We start from the raw sequence: 16,955 nt of genomic DNA on the forward strand, positions 1-16,955 counted from the left end.
GAAAAATGTTTTACATCAAGTTATGTTCCGAACTTCATATATACTGAACTTCAAATTTGTAATATACGCTGATATTTTTACATGGTTACAGACCTACTGTAAGCTTTAACTGCTCCATCAAGTCTTAACTGCTTTATCATCACACACATCATCCAAATAAAACCATGTACAAAAGATCACTTTTTATTTTATACGTAACTTGTTAATAACCTACTACCTAGACACACATTTAAATATATAGTGGATGCACTATGACAGAAAGCACTGCTCCTGAATCCTGGAAGTAGCTCTAGGCATCCCTTCTCATACACGCTATGGAAGAATGAGAAAAATATCAGTGGAATCTACCCTTCTTGCTCTTCTTTGCAAAAAGATACTAGAAACTTGGAAAAAAAAAAGTGATGGAAGGATATACAAACTCACCAGTAAGGTGACTGGTGAATAGGAATGGAATGACCATTATTCAGCAAACACAAGGATTAAAGCAGAGTGAAATTATCAGGTAACTGATTAAAAGTTGGAATTTGGACCACATACCCATGCCTACAGCTCCTAATTACCACAAGATGCTCTAAAGGCCAGAAATATAAATAGATACAAGAACAGATCCATCAACAGCTCTGAAATTAATGAACAACCAGTCACTTGAAACTGGAAGAATACACCCAGGTCAATGTCACTCTATACGTGCTCGGTATCTTCTGTAAGTATTTGCTCACAGACACTCATGGAGACAGAAAACTAGTCTGGACTGGCCAAGTATGGCCTTTTTGACACTCTCAGTGCTCAAATCGTTTCTTTAACTAAATCTTTTACCTGACTAACTAAGATTAAAAGGGGAGAAAAAACAGCAAGCTTTAAGGCACATAAGAAACCTGGAGATGTAGCATGCACCCGCATGCCTGACCCAGTGCCTCCCCCCCACCAATCACACTAATTGGTCAAATAAAATATTACCCCTTGCTGTATCTGATTTTTTTGTATGATTAGCTCATGGCTAAAACAGCAGTATCTTAGAGGAGAATGTACAGCATACTTCCGATGCCTACCACCACAGGTGGACATTAGACAAGCTGTCTACTACATTTCAGAGTGATTCTGGAAACATTCACTTCCTGCTCATTAAGTTGCACCACAAGCTAATCAGACAATTATTTGTAAGACATAGCAATAGCTTCGTTCTGGAGAAAAGCCTCTTGAATTTATCTTTTAAAATCTCAACAGTCTCCTGTTTACCATGAGAGTATTTGCTCCACAATGAATCTTTCCATGTGACAAGGCATGAAGTTGTAAGAAGTGTTGCAAGGGATAGTGAAGCAAAAAACACCCCAACCCCAAAGTACTGCAAAGACAACTTACAATATTTGTTCCCTGAACTTTCAAACATGAAGTCAGCATTGCCTCTTAGATCCTAAAGGTATATATCTGAGGACCACATAGCATGAATTAACTTCAGGCCCTTTGTTTACCTGAAGATCATACTAGCCAAAATATGATGCTCCAATGCCAGTACGCTCATTAAATATTATTTTTCAAAGAAAGGAAAGTATTTTGGTCACAATATTACTTCTCACCCATAAAAACACACCTTACCAAACTGAACAGTATTTCAGAAACAAAAACACACCCCCTGGCTAACACATTTCAAAGAGGTGCATGTCCCACGAGCTTCAAAGATTCACTACTTCCCTCTCTTCTTGTAAACTTTAAAAAGCGACAGTGTTTTATATGCCATTCAAATTCTTTCCTTCTATCTTCCCTTCAGTTCTGAACTTTATCCTTCATTTTCAAGTGAGTATGTAAACACCAAAAAGACAAAAGTACCATTAAACCCCACCCAGCCATCGTACAGAACCTGATATGCCAGGATCTCTCATCACAGAACGATCAAGCTAGAAACTGAACACATAACGAGAGATTCCTTATTCTTTTGAGACTGGCTAAACAAACGTACTAAAAGCGTGAGAAAGACTGTGACAGCATGTCCTAGATCTTGCCTTCGGATAAAGAGGACTACTGTAATTTCCAATGAAGACACTCCCTTTGTTTAGTGGAAAGAAAGCATTCATTTCAACGCGCCTCCTAAAAAGTGACCCACGCAATATGATTTCCTCTCAGTGACATTCAGATGCAATATGCAGCATACGAAGGCAGCAGACACTCAACCCCAATCAAGACTCCCAGTGTAACACCAGAATCACAAATCAATCTATACAGAATTTTTAAGCACATTGCTAAATTCAGGTTTAAATCATCTCACCTAGACCAGCAACACAGTTCCAAAAGCAAGCTTTTTGTAGGATGGTACCAGGTAGCAAGGCTGTCTATAGCAGAATTACTTGAATCAAGTGAAGGCCCTATGGTTCTCGAGTCAGCCATCCAGGTGCTTCTGAAAGGCCAGGTCATGTTGGAGCAGAGGTGCCGGGACCTGCTATGCTCTGGGTTCTGAATTTTATCAAGTCCTCCTGCTGTACTTTATGGGATGCTGTCAGTATGAAAGCATGAAGAACTATTTTTTTAACTACAAAGAAATATTATTAGGTTCATAGTGCTGCTTGTGTTTGTTGTGTTACAACAATAAGTGACTCATTGGAGGAGTTATCAGTAACTGTGCTTAGATAGTTTTTAGATATTAATAGGAACCCCACCTTTTATTTTCTTTTCCTTGACTTTTGGAATTGAAATCAGACAACTTCCCTCTCAGGAGAAATGGCCTCAAGCCTGCTGCCAGCTCTCCTTTCATTCCACCCTTGAGAGATCAGTGCTTTGACAAGTAGGAAATTCTTGTAGTATCTACTACAGACCTGAACTGAGTATCTTGAGAGAAGTAACTTGAAAATGACCAGAAATTGTATGGGATGTGCCAACCTGAACACACATTCTTTCAGAAATTTTTAATAACTTGCTCTCCTGAACAGAACGATCTTCAATCTCCTTGACTTTCTCCAGCATGAAATACAAGAAATCACAAATGACTGCAGTCATCCAGCTGAATGGAGGGGAACTGGAGCTCTTCCTAATGCAAAGAGCCGCACACCAGCAAGCCCCAAACAGCTAAAACCTTGCAGATAGAGCACAGACTGAGTAGAAGTAGTTAACTCTCCTGTAAACAGATCATAAATACGTGGACTGCTTTACATGCCTTTTGGGTGCCTTCCATCATCTACAACAGATTCTGGAAGATCAACAGATCATGGAAGGTGGCAGGTCAATAGTAGTAGTGCTTACCATCAAGGAGCTGCTCTTCAATTGCCATTTCACCTGTAGTAAAGGGAGATGTCATTCCTCACCCCCTTGTAAGGGATTGCCTGACCGCCATTGCCACTGCCTCCCAAATCTTTTAGCGGAAGGGATAAGCAAGTCTTTCATAGGCTGGATCACACAGGAAGACAGACACTGACCCTTGCTGCAAAAACTACCTAGCTCACTAGTCTCTCACTCCTCCCAAAAAGATAAGAAGCAGCTGCAACCTTTTCATTGACTGTCTTCTAGGCAGGGATCAATTGGAAGCTGCGAGGGACACGCCAAAGCATATATTGCTGCAGTGTCTGTCAAGAAAGAGAAACCAGGAACTGAGAGTCTGAACACCAAGACAGCCAAGTATTTGACAGAAATACAATCAAATTAAAAGCTCAGCTGCAATCCAGACTTAAAAAAAAAGGAAAGATCTTGAAGCCTGCAATACAGAGAGCCTTTTACCCTATCCTTAAATGAAAAGTATAGAACTGGCAACTTTTCTAGTAGGTAAGTTACAATAGCTGATTCAAAGGCTGCCCCGTGTGGCTCCGACCCCAGCTACCGTCCAGGCAGGGTACAAGCCTGGCATGTTCTTGCCCATTCAGCTTCCAGGCAAATCTTATCACCTCCAACAGCAAATGCCCAGGAAAGAGCGTAAGAACAGAAAAACATCTCCCAGCAAACCAGCTTGAACATTTTGGAACCTGCAACAGGACTTCACATCTCCTTTAGCCAATGCGTCCCAGACTGGCTTGGGTATCATCACCACAGGCAGAGGCTCCCAGTGCTGCGCTAAGCCTCATACACCCATTTCTCCCTGATTTTTCTGCTAAACACCTTCAACCTCAAAACCACAGCTCCTAACTGGCACCTTCATCCACCACCCCCAACCCTGCAGGGGCTGGAGGAAGGATGTCACGAAGTGTGCAGCGCAACCCTGCTCATGCTCCAGCATTGCTGCCTCAGCAACAGAGAGGTGCCTTAAGCTGAGTTACAGCTCTGCCAACCCACGGAGGTGACTACCAACTCAAGGCACATCACCTCAGGGCAGGATGTATGTGACAGGTTTGAAAGCTACAAGCTAGAACAGCTGTTTAGCTCAAGGACACACAGACCCCAGCAGAGGCAAATGAAACTTGACTGAGGGATTTCTAAACCATTCCCTCTTTCAGACAACACAGCAGGTAACAGATCAATGCAAACGACTGAGATCCAAACTTCCATCCTCAGTTTCCTCACAGCTCTCCAATATTCAATGAATGCTCTTTTTGACTACAGATCCCTTCTCCTGGGCTTCTGTCACTCTCAGAGCACCTTCCACATCTCCAAGGTTATACTTTGGATCTCCAAAATATTTTGTAGCAGGTCTGGCAGCACCCCCAAGACCACTGCAGCCTCAGTTGCACTGGCAACACAGCCTGGAGATAACACTACCAGGGAGAGGACAGGGCTATTCCTTCCCCGCCCCTGCCCCCCCCTTCCCCTTTCCTTTCTCTCTCTTTTTATCCCATGCTATGTTTACCAAGTTTCCTGATCTGGTCCACAGCATCTCCCCAAGCAGCTGCAACTGGGAATGGTGAGCAGTGATGGCGGGAGGCAGCACCACAAGTCCATGCTCCTGCCGAGTGTGCCACAACCCGAGCGAGGTGAGCTCCAATGCTCCAGTTTGCCTGCTGAGAAATAGGGTCCCCTCTGGCCTTCCAAAACTGCAGCCACTGCAGCTTTAGAGAACTTTTTGTCCTCCTTCTCAGCTTTATCCTTTTTCCTTGGCACAAGCTGCAGAAGGCAGGCTTTACACAGGTTATATCCCAATATCAAGGATCATTAACAGACAACCAGGCCTAATGGTAGTGAGGTAACCATCCCACACAGTGGCAGTATGCGGGCATCATTCCCCTCTGCTTGCTATACAGGATATCTATCTATCTAAATAAAGATGATTGCTCCCCATCCTCCTCCCAGTAGGATGAAGACCTATTACAGGAAGTACAGGCCTAGCTGAAGTATACAGTACTTCTTAATGGACAACTAAACAAATTTTAAGCAATTACTTGGGATACACAGAAAGTATTCCCCTGCGTATTTGACAAAAGAATAAAAATAACTGAGTAGATCTACTGAGCATGTAACTTAAGCTCAGCGTGCTCTCATTTAAAACTAACCCATTTAATGACGCTAATTAGCAGGCGATGCCTCACCTTTGCAGAAAAACAGATTACAATGCCAACTTGGAAAGACTGAGCAGGATAAATCTGTATCACATAATAAATTAGGTATTTCTCTCAAATAAATACTTTTTTTTTTTTTTTACACAAAGAAAGCACAACCCATAAACATATTGGTGAGCCATTTCTATAATGCATTGTATTAGAGGCATGTAACACTCGTCTATTACAGAGCTTTAAATGTCACAGCACCATCCCCAGCTGCTTCTGACTACCAGTTTCTAAGGGGACGCCAGAAGCCTGTTAAATCTCCTCCTGTCATAGTCCCAGAAACAAACCACAACAACTTCCTGCCTACCGAAAGCTCTTCAACATGTACAAACCGTGATGAGACCTTTGCTTTTTCACCTTAAGTCACAAAAACACCAGAAAACCAAAAGAAACCCCTTATTTATTCAGAATCAGCAATGCCACACAGCAGCGCTGCCAGGAGGCCGCGAAGTCCGGGCTGCCTCCCTCAGCCACACCAGAGAAATGAGCTCTTGCTGGAAGACTCCCAGCACGTTTCCTTCCTTCCCCGCAGACAGCGAGCGCCTGCTGCCACCTGAGAGGAAAAGCAAACCTAACTGTGTGCAACCACATCGCTTGCCAGCTTGCTGCGACACCAACCCAGCCTACGTTACCTCCTGACAGGTGAACACCCACAAGGCAAGACTGCACAGAAATCAAGCCCATCTCACAGCACAGGCGGACGGAGAGTTGGTTTGATCGCTCTTACGAAAGCGGTGGCAGAAATACCAGTTATTTTGCTGAAGGCAGATGTGGAGGAGCGCATGGACACTCATTAAGACAGACAGCCGTTTATCAGGATAACAGGGTGTGCCTCTAAAGGAAGTTAATTAGTTTCAGCTCACCTCATCAACACCAATATTAAAAAAAAACCCCAGAAAAATCCTCATAGCTTCATCCTTCAGAGTGGAAAGATGAAAACAAGGGGAAAGACTTAGTCATCCATGTTCTCTGCCCCTCTCTGCCCAGCCCTGTGTCTCACAGCTTGCCACAACGCAGTTTCCGTCACCAGAGATCCTTCCATGCCTTTTGCATATTTCTTCCCCTCCTTTCCTGGCATCCTCTTCCTCGACCCGTCCACACCCAGCAAAACTTTCACGAAAGATTCACTTTTCCTTGAGGCCCACAAACACACAAGGTAAGCAGGTAATTAAAATCTCCCAGCAATTTGAGTAGCCTTTGTTTTAAACCCTTGTAATTCAGGAACCTAAACTATATTTACAGGTGACTCGGGGCATTTAAGAACTGCGATAAAAATTACGTGTTGCTGTTCTGGATGGAGTTGAGCCAAGTGAGGAGACTGCTATCACTGATTCCTCCTGAGACACTACTGCCCCCTCAGATGCATATGAATAATTGTGCATAATCAACTAAACCAACCAAAGAAGTATCAAAACCCACAGATTTGGTCAAGTCAGCAGTAATTAATCTTGCTTTGGTTTGACTCAATCCTTAAAATATACTAAGCTAAACCAAAGACACACTAAAACTAAGATATGACTGCTATACAAAACCTGTACTGCTTTAAGTTATTATAAATGCACTAACTGGAGTAAATCTGTGTGCAACAACGTATAAATCACTAGGAACACGGACTGCTGGTATTTATGCCTTGCTCACCTCTGAAGAAAACGCTGTCCTTACAGTAACAGCAAGCAGTGACCTCAGCTCTGCTGCTCAGCCAGGGGGTTCACAGCAACATAGGTTTTCTGGAACTATCAAGACACAGGGGCATGGTGCTGACAGCCCCACGGCGTCTTGTTACCGCCGCCCCATGCTTTGTTCCTGGCCCTCCCAAGCCTCGCTGAATGCTTGAGCTACGTGCATCGTACCACAAAATACACAGGCGTACATGTGCATATACATATGTACACCCATACATACGCAGGCACACGCACGGGGTTACGGATGCCGCTGCTCCAGGCTACCCAGGCATCAGCAGATCCAACATGGGTTCAGCTGACCCCCTGTCCCCTCAGCACCCGCTGCCACCGGCCAACACGTCCCAGGTCGCCGCGGGGAACGAAAGCAGCACCTCCCACCCGCCTCCGCCACCGCCCCCCCCCCCGGGCCGAGCAGGCCAGCAGGCCCTCCGGTGGACGATAGAGCTTCGTGCACCCCGGCCCGGTAGAGCCCCCGGGGCCCGGCCCGACCGCCCGGCCCGCTCCTTCCCGGCCGCCGGGGCGGGGGATGGGCCCCTCCAGCTTCGGGCGCGCAGGCGGCGCTGACAGGGACAATGACCGCCGCCGCCTCCGGGCCCCAAGCACCCGGCTCCGGCTCCCGCTCCGCCTCACCCTGCCCGCGGCACCGGCCAGACCCCCGCCCCGCCGTCTCCCCACGCCGAGCCTGACCAGGCCCCGCCGAGGCCGTGGAGCCGCCGCCGGCCGCCGCACTCACCACCAGCGGGGCCGCTTGCGGGGCCGCTTCCGGAGCCGCCGCCTCCCGCCGCTCCTCCGGCCGCCGCCGCTCCGCCCCGAGCAGGTGCCCGGCGAGGAGGCGGGGCGGGTCCCGGCGGGCAGCGCCGACCGCAGCTGCTCCTCACGGGCGCGGCGGAGAGAAAAGGCGGGCGGAGGGCGGGCGCCCCGGAAGAGGAGGGGCGGGCGGGCGGCGGCAGCCCCTCCCCCTCCCCTCCCCTCCCCTCCCCTCCCCTCCCCTCCCCTCCCCTGGCGGCTGCCTCCGTGCGGCCTCTCGCCCCGCAGCCGCCGTTCGCCCGCCCGGGCTGGGCGCTGTCGGGGGCCGGCGCTGGGCAGCTCCGTGCCGGCCACTGGTTCCCGGCCGCGGCAGCGCAGGCGTGCCCTGGCCCTTCCTGTGGGGGTATTCAGAGCTCTGAGGAGCCCCGCAGCTGGAAAGCCCCGTGAAAAGCAGACCCCCTCCCGCGACGCTTCCCACCCGGCCCCTCTCGGGCCCGGGGAGCGGCTGCCGCCTCCCGCGCGGGGCCAAGGGCGGCCGAGGCGGGTCAGGCCCGAGGCGCCGGGGTTTGCCGGGGAGGCGCCGGGCTCCCAGCCCTTTGTCCGGTGTCGGCTGCGGCGCGGTGGGTCGGGCAGGAAAGGCTTGGCCAGCAGCCCGCCCGAGGCCTTACGGGTCAGGCCCTACGGGTAAACGCACTGCGGTGCGTGCGGTGCTGCGGTGAGGCCGCACGCCGCCCGGGCAGACAGGGCCTCGGCGCTGCCCGCCGGCCCGCAGGTAGCGCGGCCACGGCTTACCCATCACGGGATGCCGCTGCGAGGCTTGAGGCGGCTGTGGCGAGGCTTCGGTGGTTTTTTCTGAGGCTCTTTCCAAGTTCCTGGAGTGCCCGTCCGAGCGTGTGCTGCAGTATTGCCGCGCTCTCCTTCCCTGGGAGATCGGATCCATCCCGGCGATTCGAACGCTCTCCTTTCTAGGCCACCGGGATGCACTCCATTGATGGCCGGTCATGATACCCAGCAGGCCTAACAGGTTTGGCGTTTGAGCGAGTGAGTTTTTTCTTCAGGAGCTGCAAACAGCGGGAGCACACACCGACACGTACTGAAGCCCTTTCGAAACGGAGTGTCTCTTTATGGTAGAAAACCACCCAGAAACAGATTTAAAGATCATGCAAAACCACATGTAAAAGGAGACACTGATGCTATCTAGATTACATTAGGCATCCAAGGCTGTTGGTCAAGGATCGTGAATACTAGTTTGGTGCGTTGTCAGATCAACTCCTTAATACAAATTTGATTCAGATCAGATGCAGGCACATGGTTTTGCTTTAGCCCAAGCATAGAATTGATACTGGTTTTGTATTTTTACAGTAGCTGCAGGCAGATGGGCGATCCCTGACAGGGCATCGTTACAGCAGCACAGGCAGATGATAGTTGATCTGGTGTAAAGCTTGCCACAACCATGTTAGCCTGTCAACATTTTTTTTTTTTAAACAAATTAATTAAAGCCCCAAAAGAGCCAGAGTCAGGACTCCGTGTTACGTAGTCTTGACACTTCTGATCCAGCTCAGAGCCATAGTGCTGCATTTATTGTCAAACCATGGCCTAACAGGGTGAAGTTAGATGTTTATATCCACTGGATAAAGAGCGGAGAGGAAGGGTTGCTTACTGTTGGCCCCTTAATTAGATGTACTTCAAAGAGGTGGTCTCAGTTTCCTTACATTCCCAATACCAGCGTGGGCTGCCAACTCTGGCTATCCTTCGCACCTTTAGCTGCTGACGTCTTCCTGCCCTCCTTTTATAGGACTGATTTTTTAGCAGAGCATTACCTTCAGATCTCCATCTTCTCAACCTTGGCAGAGTTGCTGTAGGTGGGACTGAGGGATCCCTCTTCACAGCTATAAATCCGGTTGCTGTCTTTGTCCATGGAATCCTGCTCGGTTCTTTCTAGACTAGCTCAAACACGAGGAACCCTGCACGACTGCCGTACAAAATAATTTCCTGCGTTCACCAAAACACTTTGAAATTCTCATAAGAAAAGCATATAGAACTATAAGATTATGTTTAAATTTAATAGTAGACTCCTCCCAATTAAAAGGGAACGCAAAAGATGTACTGAACTATATGTCATAAAAATAGAGTGGCAAGCTGCACTAAGCAATGCTTGCTTCCTCTTCACCATGTTGATATTTTTGTTAATAGGAGCTTGGGGTGAGAACTGGGCAGAGTGAGCTTTCGATCGAGAAAGTGAGACTGAAGCGGGCAGGTGCCGTTGATCTGCACTTTCCCAAAGAAACCTGGGCCAGCCTGGGGGGCTCAACCAGGTAACGTGCAGTACCAGTTTGACATAGCTCTTACAATACGCGGGATAATCACTGTCTAGGCAGCTATGGTTTCGTTCTCAAGATTAGGAAAGTCGAACTAACAGAAAAAAGATTTGGTTTTATTCCCTACTTCAGCTGGTGTAGTGGTTTGCCTGTTCTCTGTGTGTAGGGAGGCTAGTGCTGCCCTGAAACTTAAAACTAAGCAGACACCTCACTTGAAGCAAAAACTGGTCCAAAGCACTAAGTACAGACAACCCACCTCTATGTGCATGTGATAAACTTCTACATTACATAAGCTTTCAACTTTATTCAACTTCATTATTAACCTATTTACTTGAATTCGCCTCAGATGGTCTTGATCCAATATACATTTATCCTGATGGATACTAGCCTGATGGATAGTAAGTGCACAAGGGTCTCAATGGTTGGGACCGTATGGTCTAAGAAAACAAGAACTTAAACACACTTTACAAATTAAATTAATATTCAAAGCAGTGTCTATTAGTAGTTCCACAGCATCATTATTCTCCATCTCTAAATTGTGAAGGCTATTCTATTGCACAAGACTTGGCAATTACTGCTTATTAAGACTAATTATTTTAATCTATTTGCATGTTTTTTTCTAATTAACTATCATTAGAATAGAGAATAGCTTTCATATTCCTTTAATGTTTAATTTAGTAAACGTTCCCTTTGGAAAGAGCATGGCTGCAGTTTGCATGCTAAATACTTGGAAATGATGAACGGAAGTCACCTAGAATTCAAAGGCAGAAACTAGCCCTCGATAGCAGACAGATCCTGCGTATCTGTTCTTTCAAGGAGGCATTTCGTTTTCCACCTAAAACGTTACTATTGGTGCTGAACTTTGCTGAACCGTATTATGTGAATTTTTTTTTTTTTTAAGTGGAAATAAAACTTTCCTTGATCCCCGGCAAGGTCAGGCACAGAAGCAGGCAGAGCAAGGGAGCCTGCGCTGTGCTGGGGAGCACTGCCAGGCTCAGCACCACAGCAGCCGCTGCTGGATGCCTGTTCTCCGCTGAGGTGGACCAGATACATGAAATTAAAAGCTCTTTGTAGGGAGCGGGTTAGCTTGGTTGCCATACACAATTCATTTTGGTGTCTGCAGACAGAGCCCGTAGATGGTAACACTTACGGGGAAAAAGCACATCAGAGCAGTGAGAGAGGGTCTGGTGGAGTCAACATCTGCAAAGGCATGATTCACCATCAAGAACTGCTGTCCAAGGGTAATCGTGGTTTTACAAGCCAACCTCTCGTAGTATCTGAGGGGAAGTGTTTCGTTTGTACTTCACTATCTTGTTATGCCTCCTGATAAGACTTGCATGGCTTCATTAACTTGGATCTCTGCTTTTGGAGGAGTTTCGCATTTATGCTTTCTTCTTCCACTTCTCACCCACCTCTACCCCTTAGCGCAACCAGACGATTTTTTCTTTGAGTTTTATCAAAATACTTTCGCCAAACCACAAAGCATGTCTCCTGTATTGAAATGAGAGCGAGCTGCCTAATTCTTTGCAGGCACGCTACTCATTTGCTTCTTCTAATAGTAATTAAAAAAAAATATTTCTATCATTCAGTGGAACAAAATTAGCTAAACCTCCAAGTCCCCAGCAAAGGAGCGTCAGCTCTTTCTCTTACTTTACAGAAAATGAGATACTGGTGTTTAGGTCAACTCCTGAGGTTACTTGTCAAAATAACTTCAAATCTGTAACACCTCATCCAGACAAGGCAAGAATTTGGTCCAGAATAAAGCAAAAACCCCCACCCAAATTCAGTTGTAAGAACTTTCTTTAATAGCCTTCTGTGGAACTGTGATATTTTTTTCAGTCTAGGCTCAGAGCAACAGATAACGATTCCCTCCTTAATTGAGGAAATAGGTCCTACATTATTTAGCTTTGAAATTTAAGGAAAGCTGTAAAGTAATTGTTTAATTAAAACCCGAAGGAATGTGAGAGGATGACTGACTGCATGACTTGGCTCCGATAGTATCACCAAATTACTCTTTAAAGAGAGCGTTTAGCAAGGCTGGGCTCTCATGACGTAATGATGCCCGTATGTTTTATTTATGAGGTTATCATGACTCTCCTGTAACAACATGTGAAAATGCGCTGTTGCCGCTAGGCGTACGGCCCGTGTGAACTTGGTAGGATTTTGGCAAAATACCAATGAAAACAATCTCAGCGTATGAATTCACACCAATGTGTGACATAAATATGGTAACAGGATTTTAAAAGCAAAGGCTTTGAACCAGGCTTATCACCCAAGAGGCCACAGCAGATGAATTTGAGGAGGAAGGCAGAGGCACAGAAGGGCTGCATTTCTTTGCCTGTGCAAGAGCCCGATCTTGGAAAGTTGACAGAAGGAGAAATTGCCGTGAAACAGCAGGATGAGAAGTCTGAGGAGAGATCAAATTTCAAAATGTCCAGCTTGACAGGACATTGTGGGCATGACTGATACTAATTTGTCTTAGGAATTTTAATAGTGATTACGTGGTAGTGAATATGTGCAAAGTATCTTAGCATTCTTCAGCGACTGTTACCTTTACCCATCCTGCTTCCCCTCCCTCATTCCATCAACTCATTTATTTGCTAAATCCACCGGCAGTTTCATTTGCTACAGGACACTTTCTGCCCTAAAAAGCGACACTGGCCCAAGAACATCAGCATAAATTAACCTTGTAAAAACATAGGTTAGAAATACAAACGTTTCTTGCCAAAAGGAAAGAAATTCTGACCCGATCATCACCTGGGGAAGTTTTAGCCGTTTCTGACCAGGATTATGTTCATTGCCCGTGCCAGGGGTGCTTCATTGCTGTCCCCGACACACTACTGCACATACTCAGTCTCCAAAAGACTCCTGTGACTTTTTGTTTCTCTGTCAGCTGTGGTGCGGACAGTCCTTGTCCAGGAACCGAAAGAACAAACTCATTCCAGCAGCCAACCACCAGAATTTGTATTCTCTTGGATTTCTGTATTTGAACTGGTAAGAGGTTTAAGAAAAGAAAAAGAAGAAAAAGGAAGGAGTGAAAACTCTTCCTGATCGAGACCTCCCACCAGGAAGATTAGGAGTAACTCCACAGAATTTATTGGTACAAACCCCCACAGCTCTGCATATTTAAGGTGCTAATAATGGTATTTCAGACAATGTTGCCATCTGTATTTTAAAAGAGAGAAGTTACTCTGAAAAGGGATGTGTGAACATAGTGTTAATATGGTGTTACAGATATTGCCCTGATCCTGCTTACTGTGCTGCTCATGTATTGAATTTGGTGAGAGTGGCTGTTATTTCTAGAAAAAGTGAGGAAATACTGTCAGAGTAATTTCCCTGACTGTGAGCATCTCTCACACCCATTAATTTTTTTCTCCAGCTATGTAATTTTATGTTCTTGGGTCCATTCCTGTACAACGTCAATCACCTACAATTGCCATTGACTTCAAGTTATTCCTTTTAGACACAGCAAGAAATATGAGCGATAATGCAAAGCTTCTGGTTTGAGCTATTTATGTAACTATTTTAAAAACTTACTCTTAGAGCAAGGGCTTCGTAGAGCACGCAGCACATTGCTTACCATTTCCTTCTATTCATTGAATCTCTCCTGCATCATAGTTGTTTTTTCTCTGGAAATCATTACGGCTTGATTTCAGCAGGGATACACATCTACTTTTGTAAAACTCCCAAGTGAACATCACACACTAGCTTCCAGAGCATTTATTTTGATCCTGAAGTATGCATGCCTCAGGTAATCATCAAACCTGCTAGTTTAAAAACATTACTACCTCAGTCTTGAATCATTAGAAATGCTATAAAATCTATACAAGCTGGAGAACAAACAAGGCAACTGAGAAGAAAACAAGTGTCAAAAATTATTCTGGTGGTCAAGAAACCATTTTCTTATACTTTACGTAATTATTTTAAAAGCTTAAACATCCTTTCTCTTAGTGTTTCTGCCTGCAATTTTAAGGGCTTTTACACTTAACGTGTTGCTTCAACAGACAAGTTAAATTGGCCAGCTGAGTGAATAGCATCACCTACTCTTCAGCTGTAGGAGATCATAAGGATAAGATAAATGATGGGATAAAAAAGCAGGGGAGTCACAAACATTGTGGCTCGTGGCGTTCTGGACTGGTATTATTGCCACTAACAGCAATAACAAAAATGCATCTGAATATCTTAAGTTTTCTATTATTTTTAAGTGTATGTATTCTGGAGAGATTGAATGAATTTAAAACCTAGTTTTCTTAAGATTAAAAAGAAAATGCAGAGAAAATTGCATTCAGTCATAATATACATTATATTTTCCAGATTTTAGCATAGTGGCCCAGCAGTAATACATTTTTCAGAATTTAATATTGATACTGAAAACCAACATCCCCAAATGTCAGGTAACTGCCATTTATGTATATTTGTACACACATACACAGAGGCAGCATAGGTGAACAACCACTCTCCGTGCTGTTTTCAGAGGCAACCAACAGCTCGAACAACACTGTTCCAAAATGAGAGCAAATGAAGAGTGTTTTTCAGTCTCTACCTTGTTCTTATATAGGGAGGGAAAGGGGAGGAGTAAGCAAGAAGTCCCACGGGTCGCTAAAGCAAGAGGAGGAGCAGTGTATCCCCACGGATTCATTTGTGCCGCTTACAGGACAGTCTCCCTCTTGTGCAGGATACAGGCCATGGCTTAGAGCAGACAAGAAATAGACCTCACAGAGTAAATAGTCTTCAGCTCTTGAATATTAAAGTATTTACATTTTAATAGGCAGAAGGGACCACAGTTTAAACCTTTATGGGAAGGATGTCTTCTACTAGGGTTTCGAGGCTGCCTTGCAGCGCTGAAGCCCCAGAGGTGTCCTGGGACCTTGGGCTTCTCTGACCAGCCATGACTGATGCTGAAGGCCACTGCACTACCTTGGGCACTGTATTGGGTTTGCATGGCAAGGTTTTGGTAGAGGGGGGGCTACAGGGGTGGCTTCTGTAAGGAGCTGCTAGAAGCTTCCCTGATGTCCGATAAAGTTAATGCCAGCGAGTTCCACGACGGACCCGCCGCTGGCCAAGGCCGAGCCCATCAGCAACGGTGGTAGCGCCTCTGGGATAACATATTTAAGAAAGGGAAAAATACCCTGCGCAGCAGCAATTGCAGCCGGAGCAGAGAGGAGTGAGAAGATGTGAGAGGAACAACTCCGCAGACACCAAGGTCAGTGAAGAAGGAGGGGGAGGAGGTGCTCCAGGCACTGGAGCAGAGATTCCCCTGCAGCCCGTGGTGAAGACCATGGTGAGGCAGGCTGTCCCCCTGCAGCCCATGGAGGTCCACGGTGGAGCAGATATCCACCTGCAGCCCGTAGAGGACCCCATGCCGGAGCAGGTGGATGCCTGAAGGAGGCTGTGACCCCGTGGGAAGCCCACGCTGGAGCAGGCTCCTGGCAGGACCCGTGGAGAGAGGAGCCCACGCTGGAGCAGGTTTGCTGGCAGGACTTGTGACCCTGCGGGGGACCCAGGCTGGAGCAGTCTGTTCCTGAAGGACTGCACCCCGTGGAAGGGACCCATGCTGGAGCAGTTCGTGAAGAACTGTAGCCCGTGGGAAGGACTCACGCTGGAGAAGTTCGTGGAGGACTGTCTCCCATGGGAGGGACCGCACGCTGGAGCAGGGGAAGAGTGTGAGGAGTCCTCCCCCTGAGGAGGAAGGAGCGGCAGAAACAACGTGTGATGAACTGACCCAAACCCCCATTCCCCATCCCCCTGCGCCGCTTGGGGCGGGGAGGAGGTAGAGAAAATCAGGAGTAAAGTTAAGCCTGGAAGAAGGGAGGGGTGGGGGGAAGGTGTTTTAAGATTTGGTTTTACTTCTCATTATCCTCCTCTGATTTGACTGGTAATAAATTAATTTTTTTCCCCAAGCCGAGCCTGTTTTGCCCATGATGACAATTGGTGAGTGATCTCCCTGTCCTTATCTCGACCCACAAGCCTTTCATTTTATTTTCCCTCCCCTGTCCAGCTGAGGAGGGGAGTGATAGAGCAGCTTTGGTGGGCACCTGGCATCCAGCCAGGGTCAACCCACCACAGGCACATGGGGTTGTGGAGCAGTAAAAGAGCTGCACTGCCACACTGCCGATGCCTGAAATACAAGCGGGGTGGTGGCAGGGGCACCCGAGCTGTATCCGCTGGTGAGGCTGGGACTGGGGTAGGATGGGAAGCAGGGAAAGGTGCTGCTCTCTTTATGAGAGGTGGCAGAGGGAAGATCCCCACCCTGCCAGCCGGAGTAGCAGTCTGTACCTATTTCTGTTGCTTTCTCCACACACATAATTTGTACAATTACAGGAGAGAGGATGATTTCCCCCCCCTTCTAGCCCTTCATCACTAGATGAAAATGCAGCCTGGGAGTCCAGATCCACCCCTCACTGATGCCATTTTGTTTTGAAATGAACTCGCTGGGGAGCCAGGAGGTCTGCTTAGGGCCTTTGCTGGGCCCTCAGAGAAGCTTTGGGTGTCATTTCCCAGGGCACCACCACAGAAAGTGCTGAACCTAATCAGAGAGCTACTGTGATGCCCAATTACCTCACAGGTATTATTCATTTATGTATTAGAAACTTACTAATAGTTATACTAGTGATTGAAAATAAATCTGCAAAAGGACAGTAGCAGTGTCCGATTCTTCTTGGTGTGTATAATCCTGTTTCGCAGATCACTTTATAAAAGTAGTCTGTAAAAAAAATCCATCCATTTATAAATCCATTTATAAAAATCCATTCAAG

At 46.7% G+C, this 16,955-nt stretch overlaps 1 protein-coding gene across 2 annotated transcripts in view; it reads right to left on the reverse strand.

Annotated features, from left to right (window-relative positions):
* BCLAF3 (BCLAF1 and THRAP3 family member 3) overlaps positions 1-7,923 on the reverse strand; it is a 32,500-nt gene extending 24,577 nt beyond the window's left edge. For both annotated transcript variants that reach the window (XM_050908313.1, XM_050908322.1), the window contains exon 1: positions 7,869-7,923. The gene's annotated coding sequence lies outside the window, so the exon portion shown is untranslated. The remainder of the gene's footprint in view (positions 1-7,868) is intronic.
* Between the last annotated feature and the right edge of the window lie 9,032 nt (positions 7,924-16,955).

Source organism: Gymnogyps californianus, chromosome 1, assembly GCF_018139145.2.
Source record: "Gymnogyps californianus isolate 813 chromosome 1, ASM1813914v2, whole genome shotgun sequence".
Taxonomy (NCBI): Eukaryota; Metazoa; Chordata; class Aves; order Accipitriformes; family Cathartidae; genus Gymnogyps; species Gymnogyps californianus.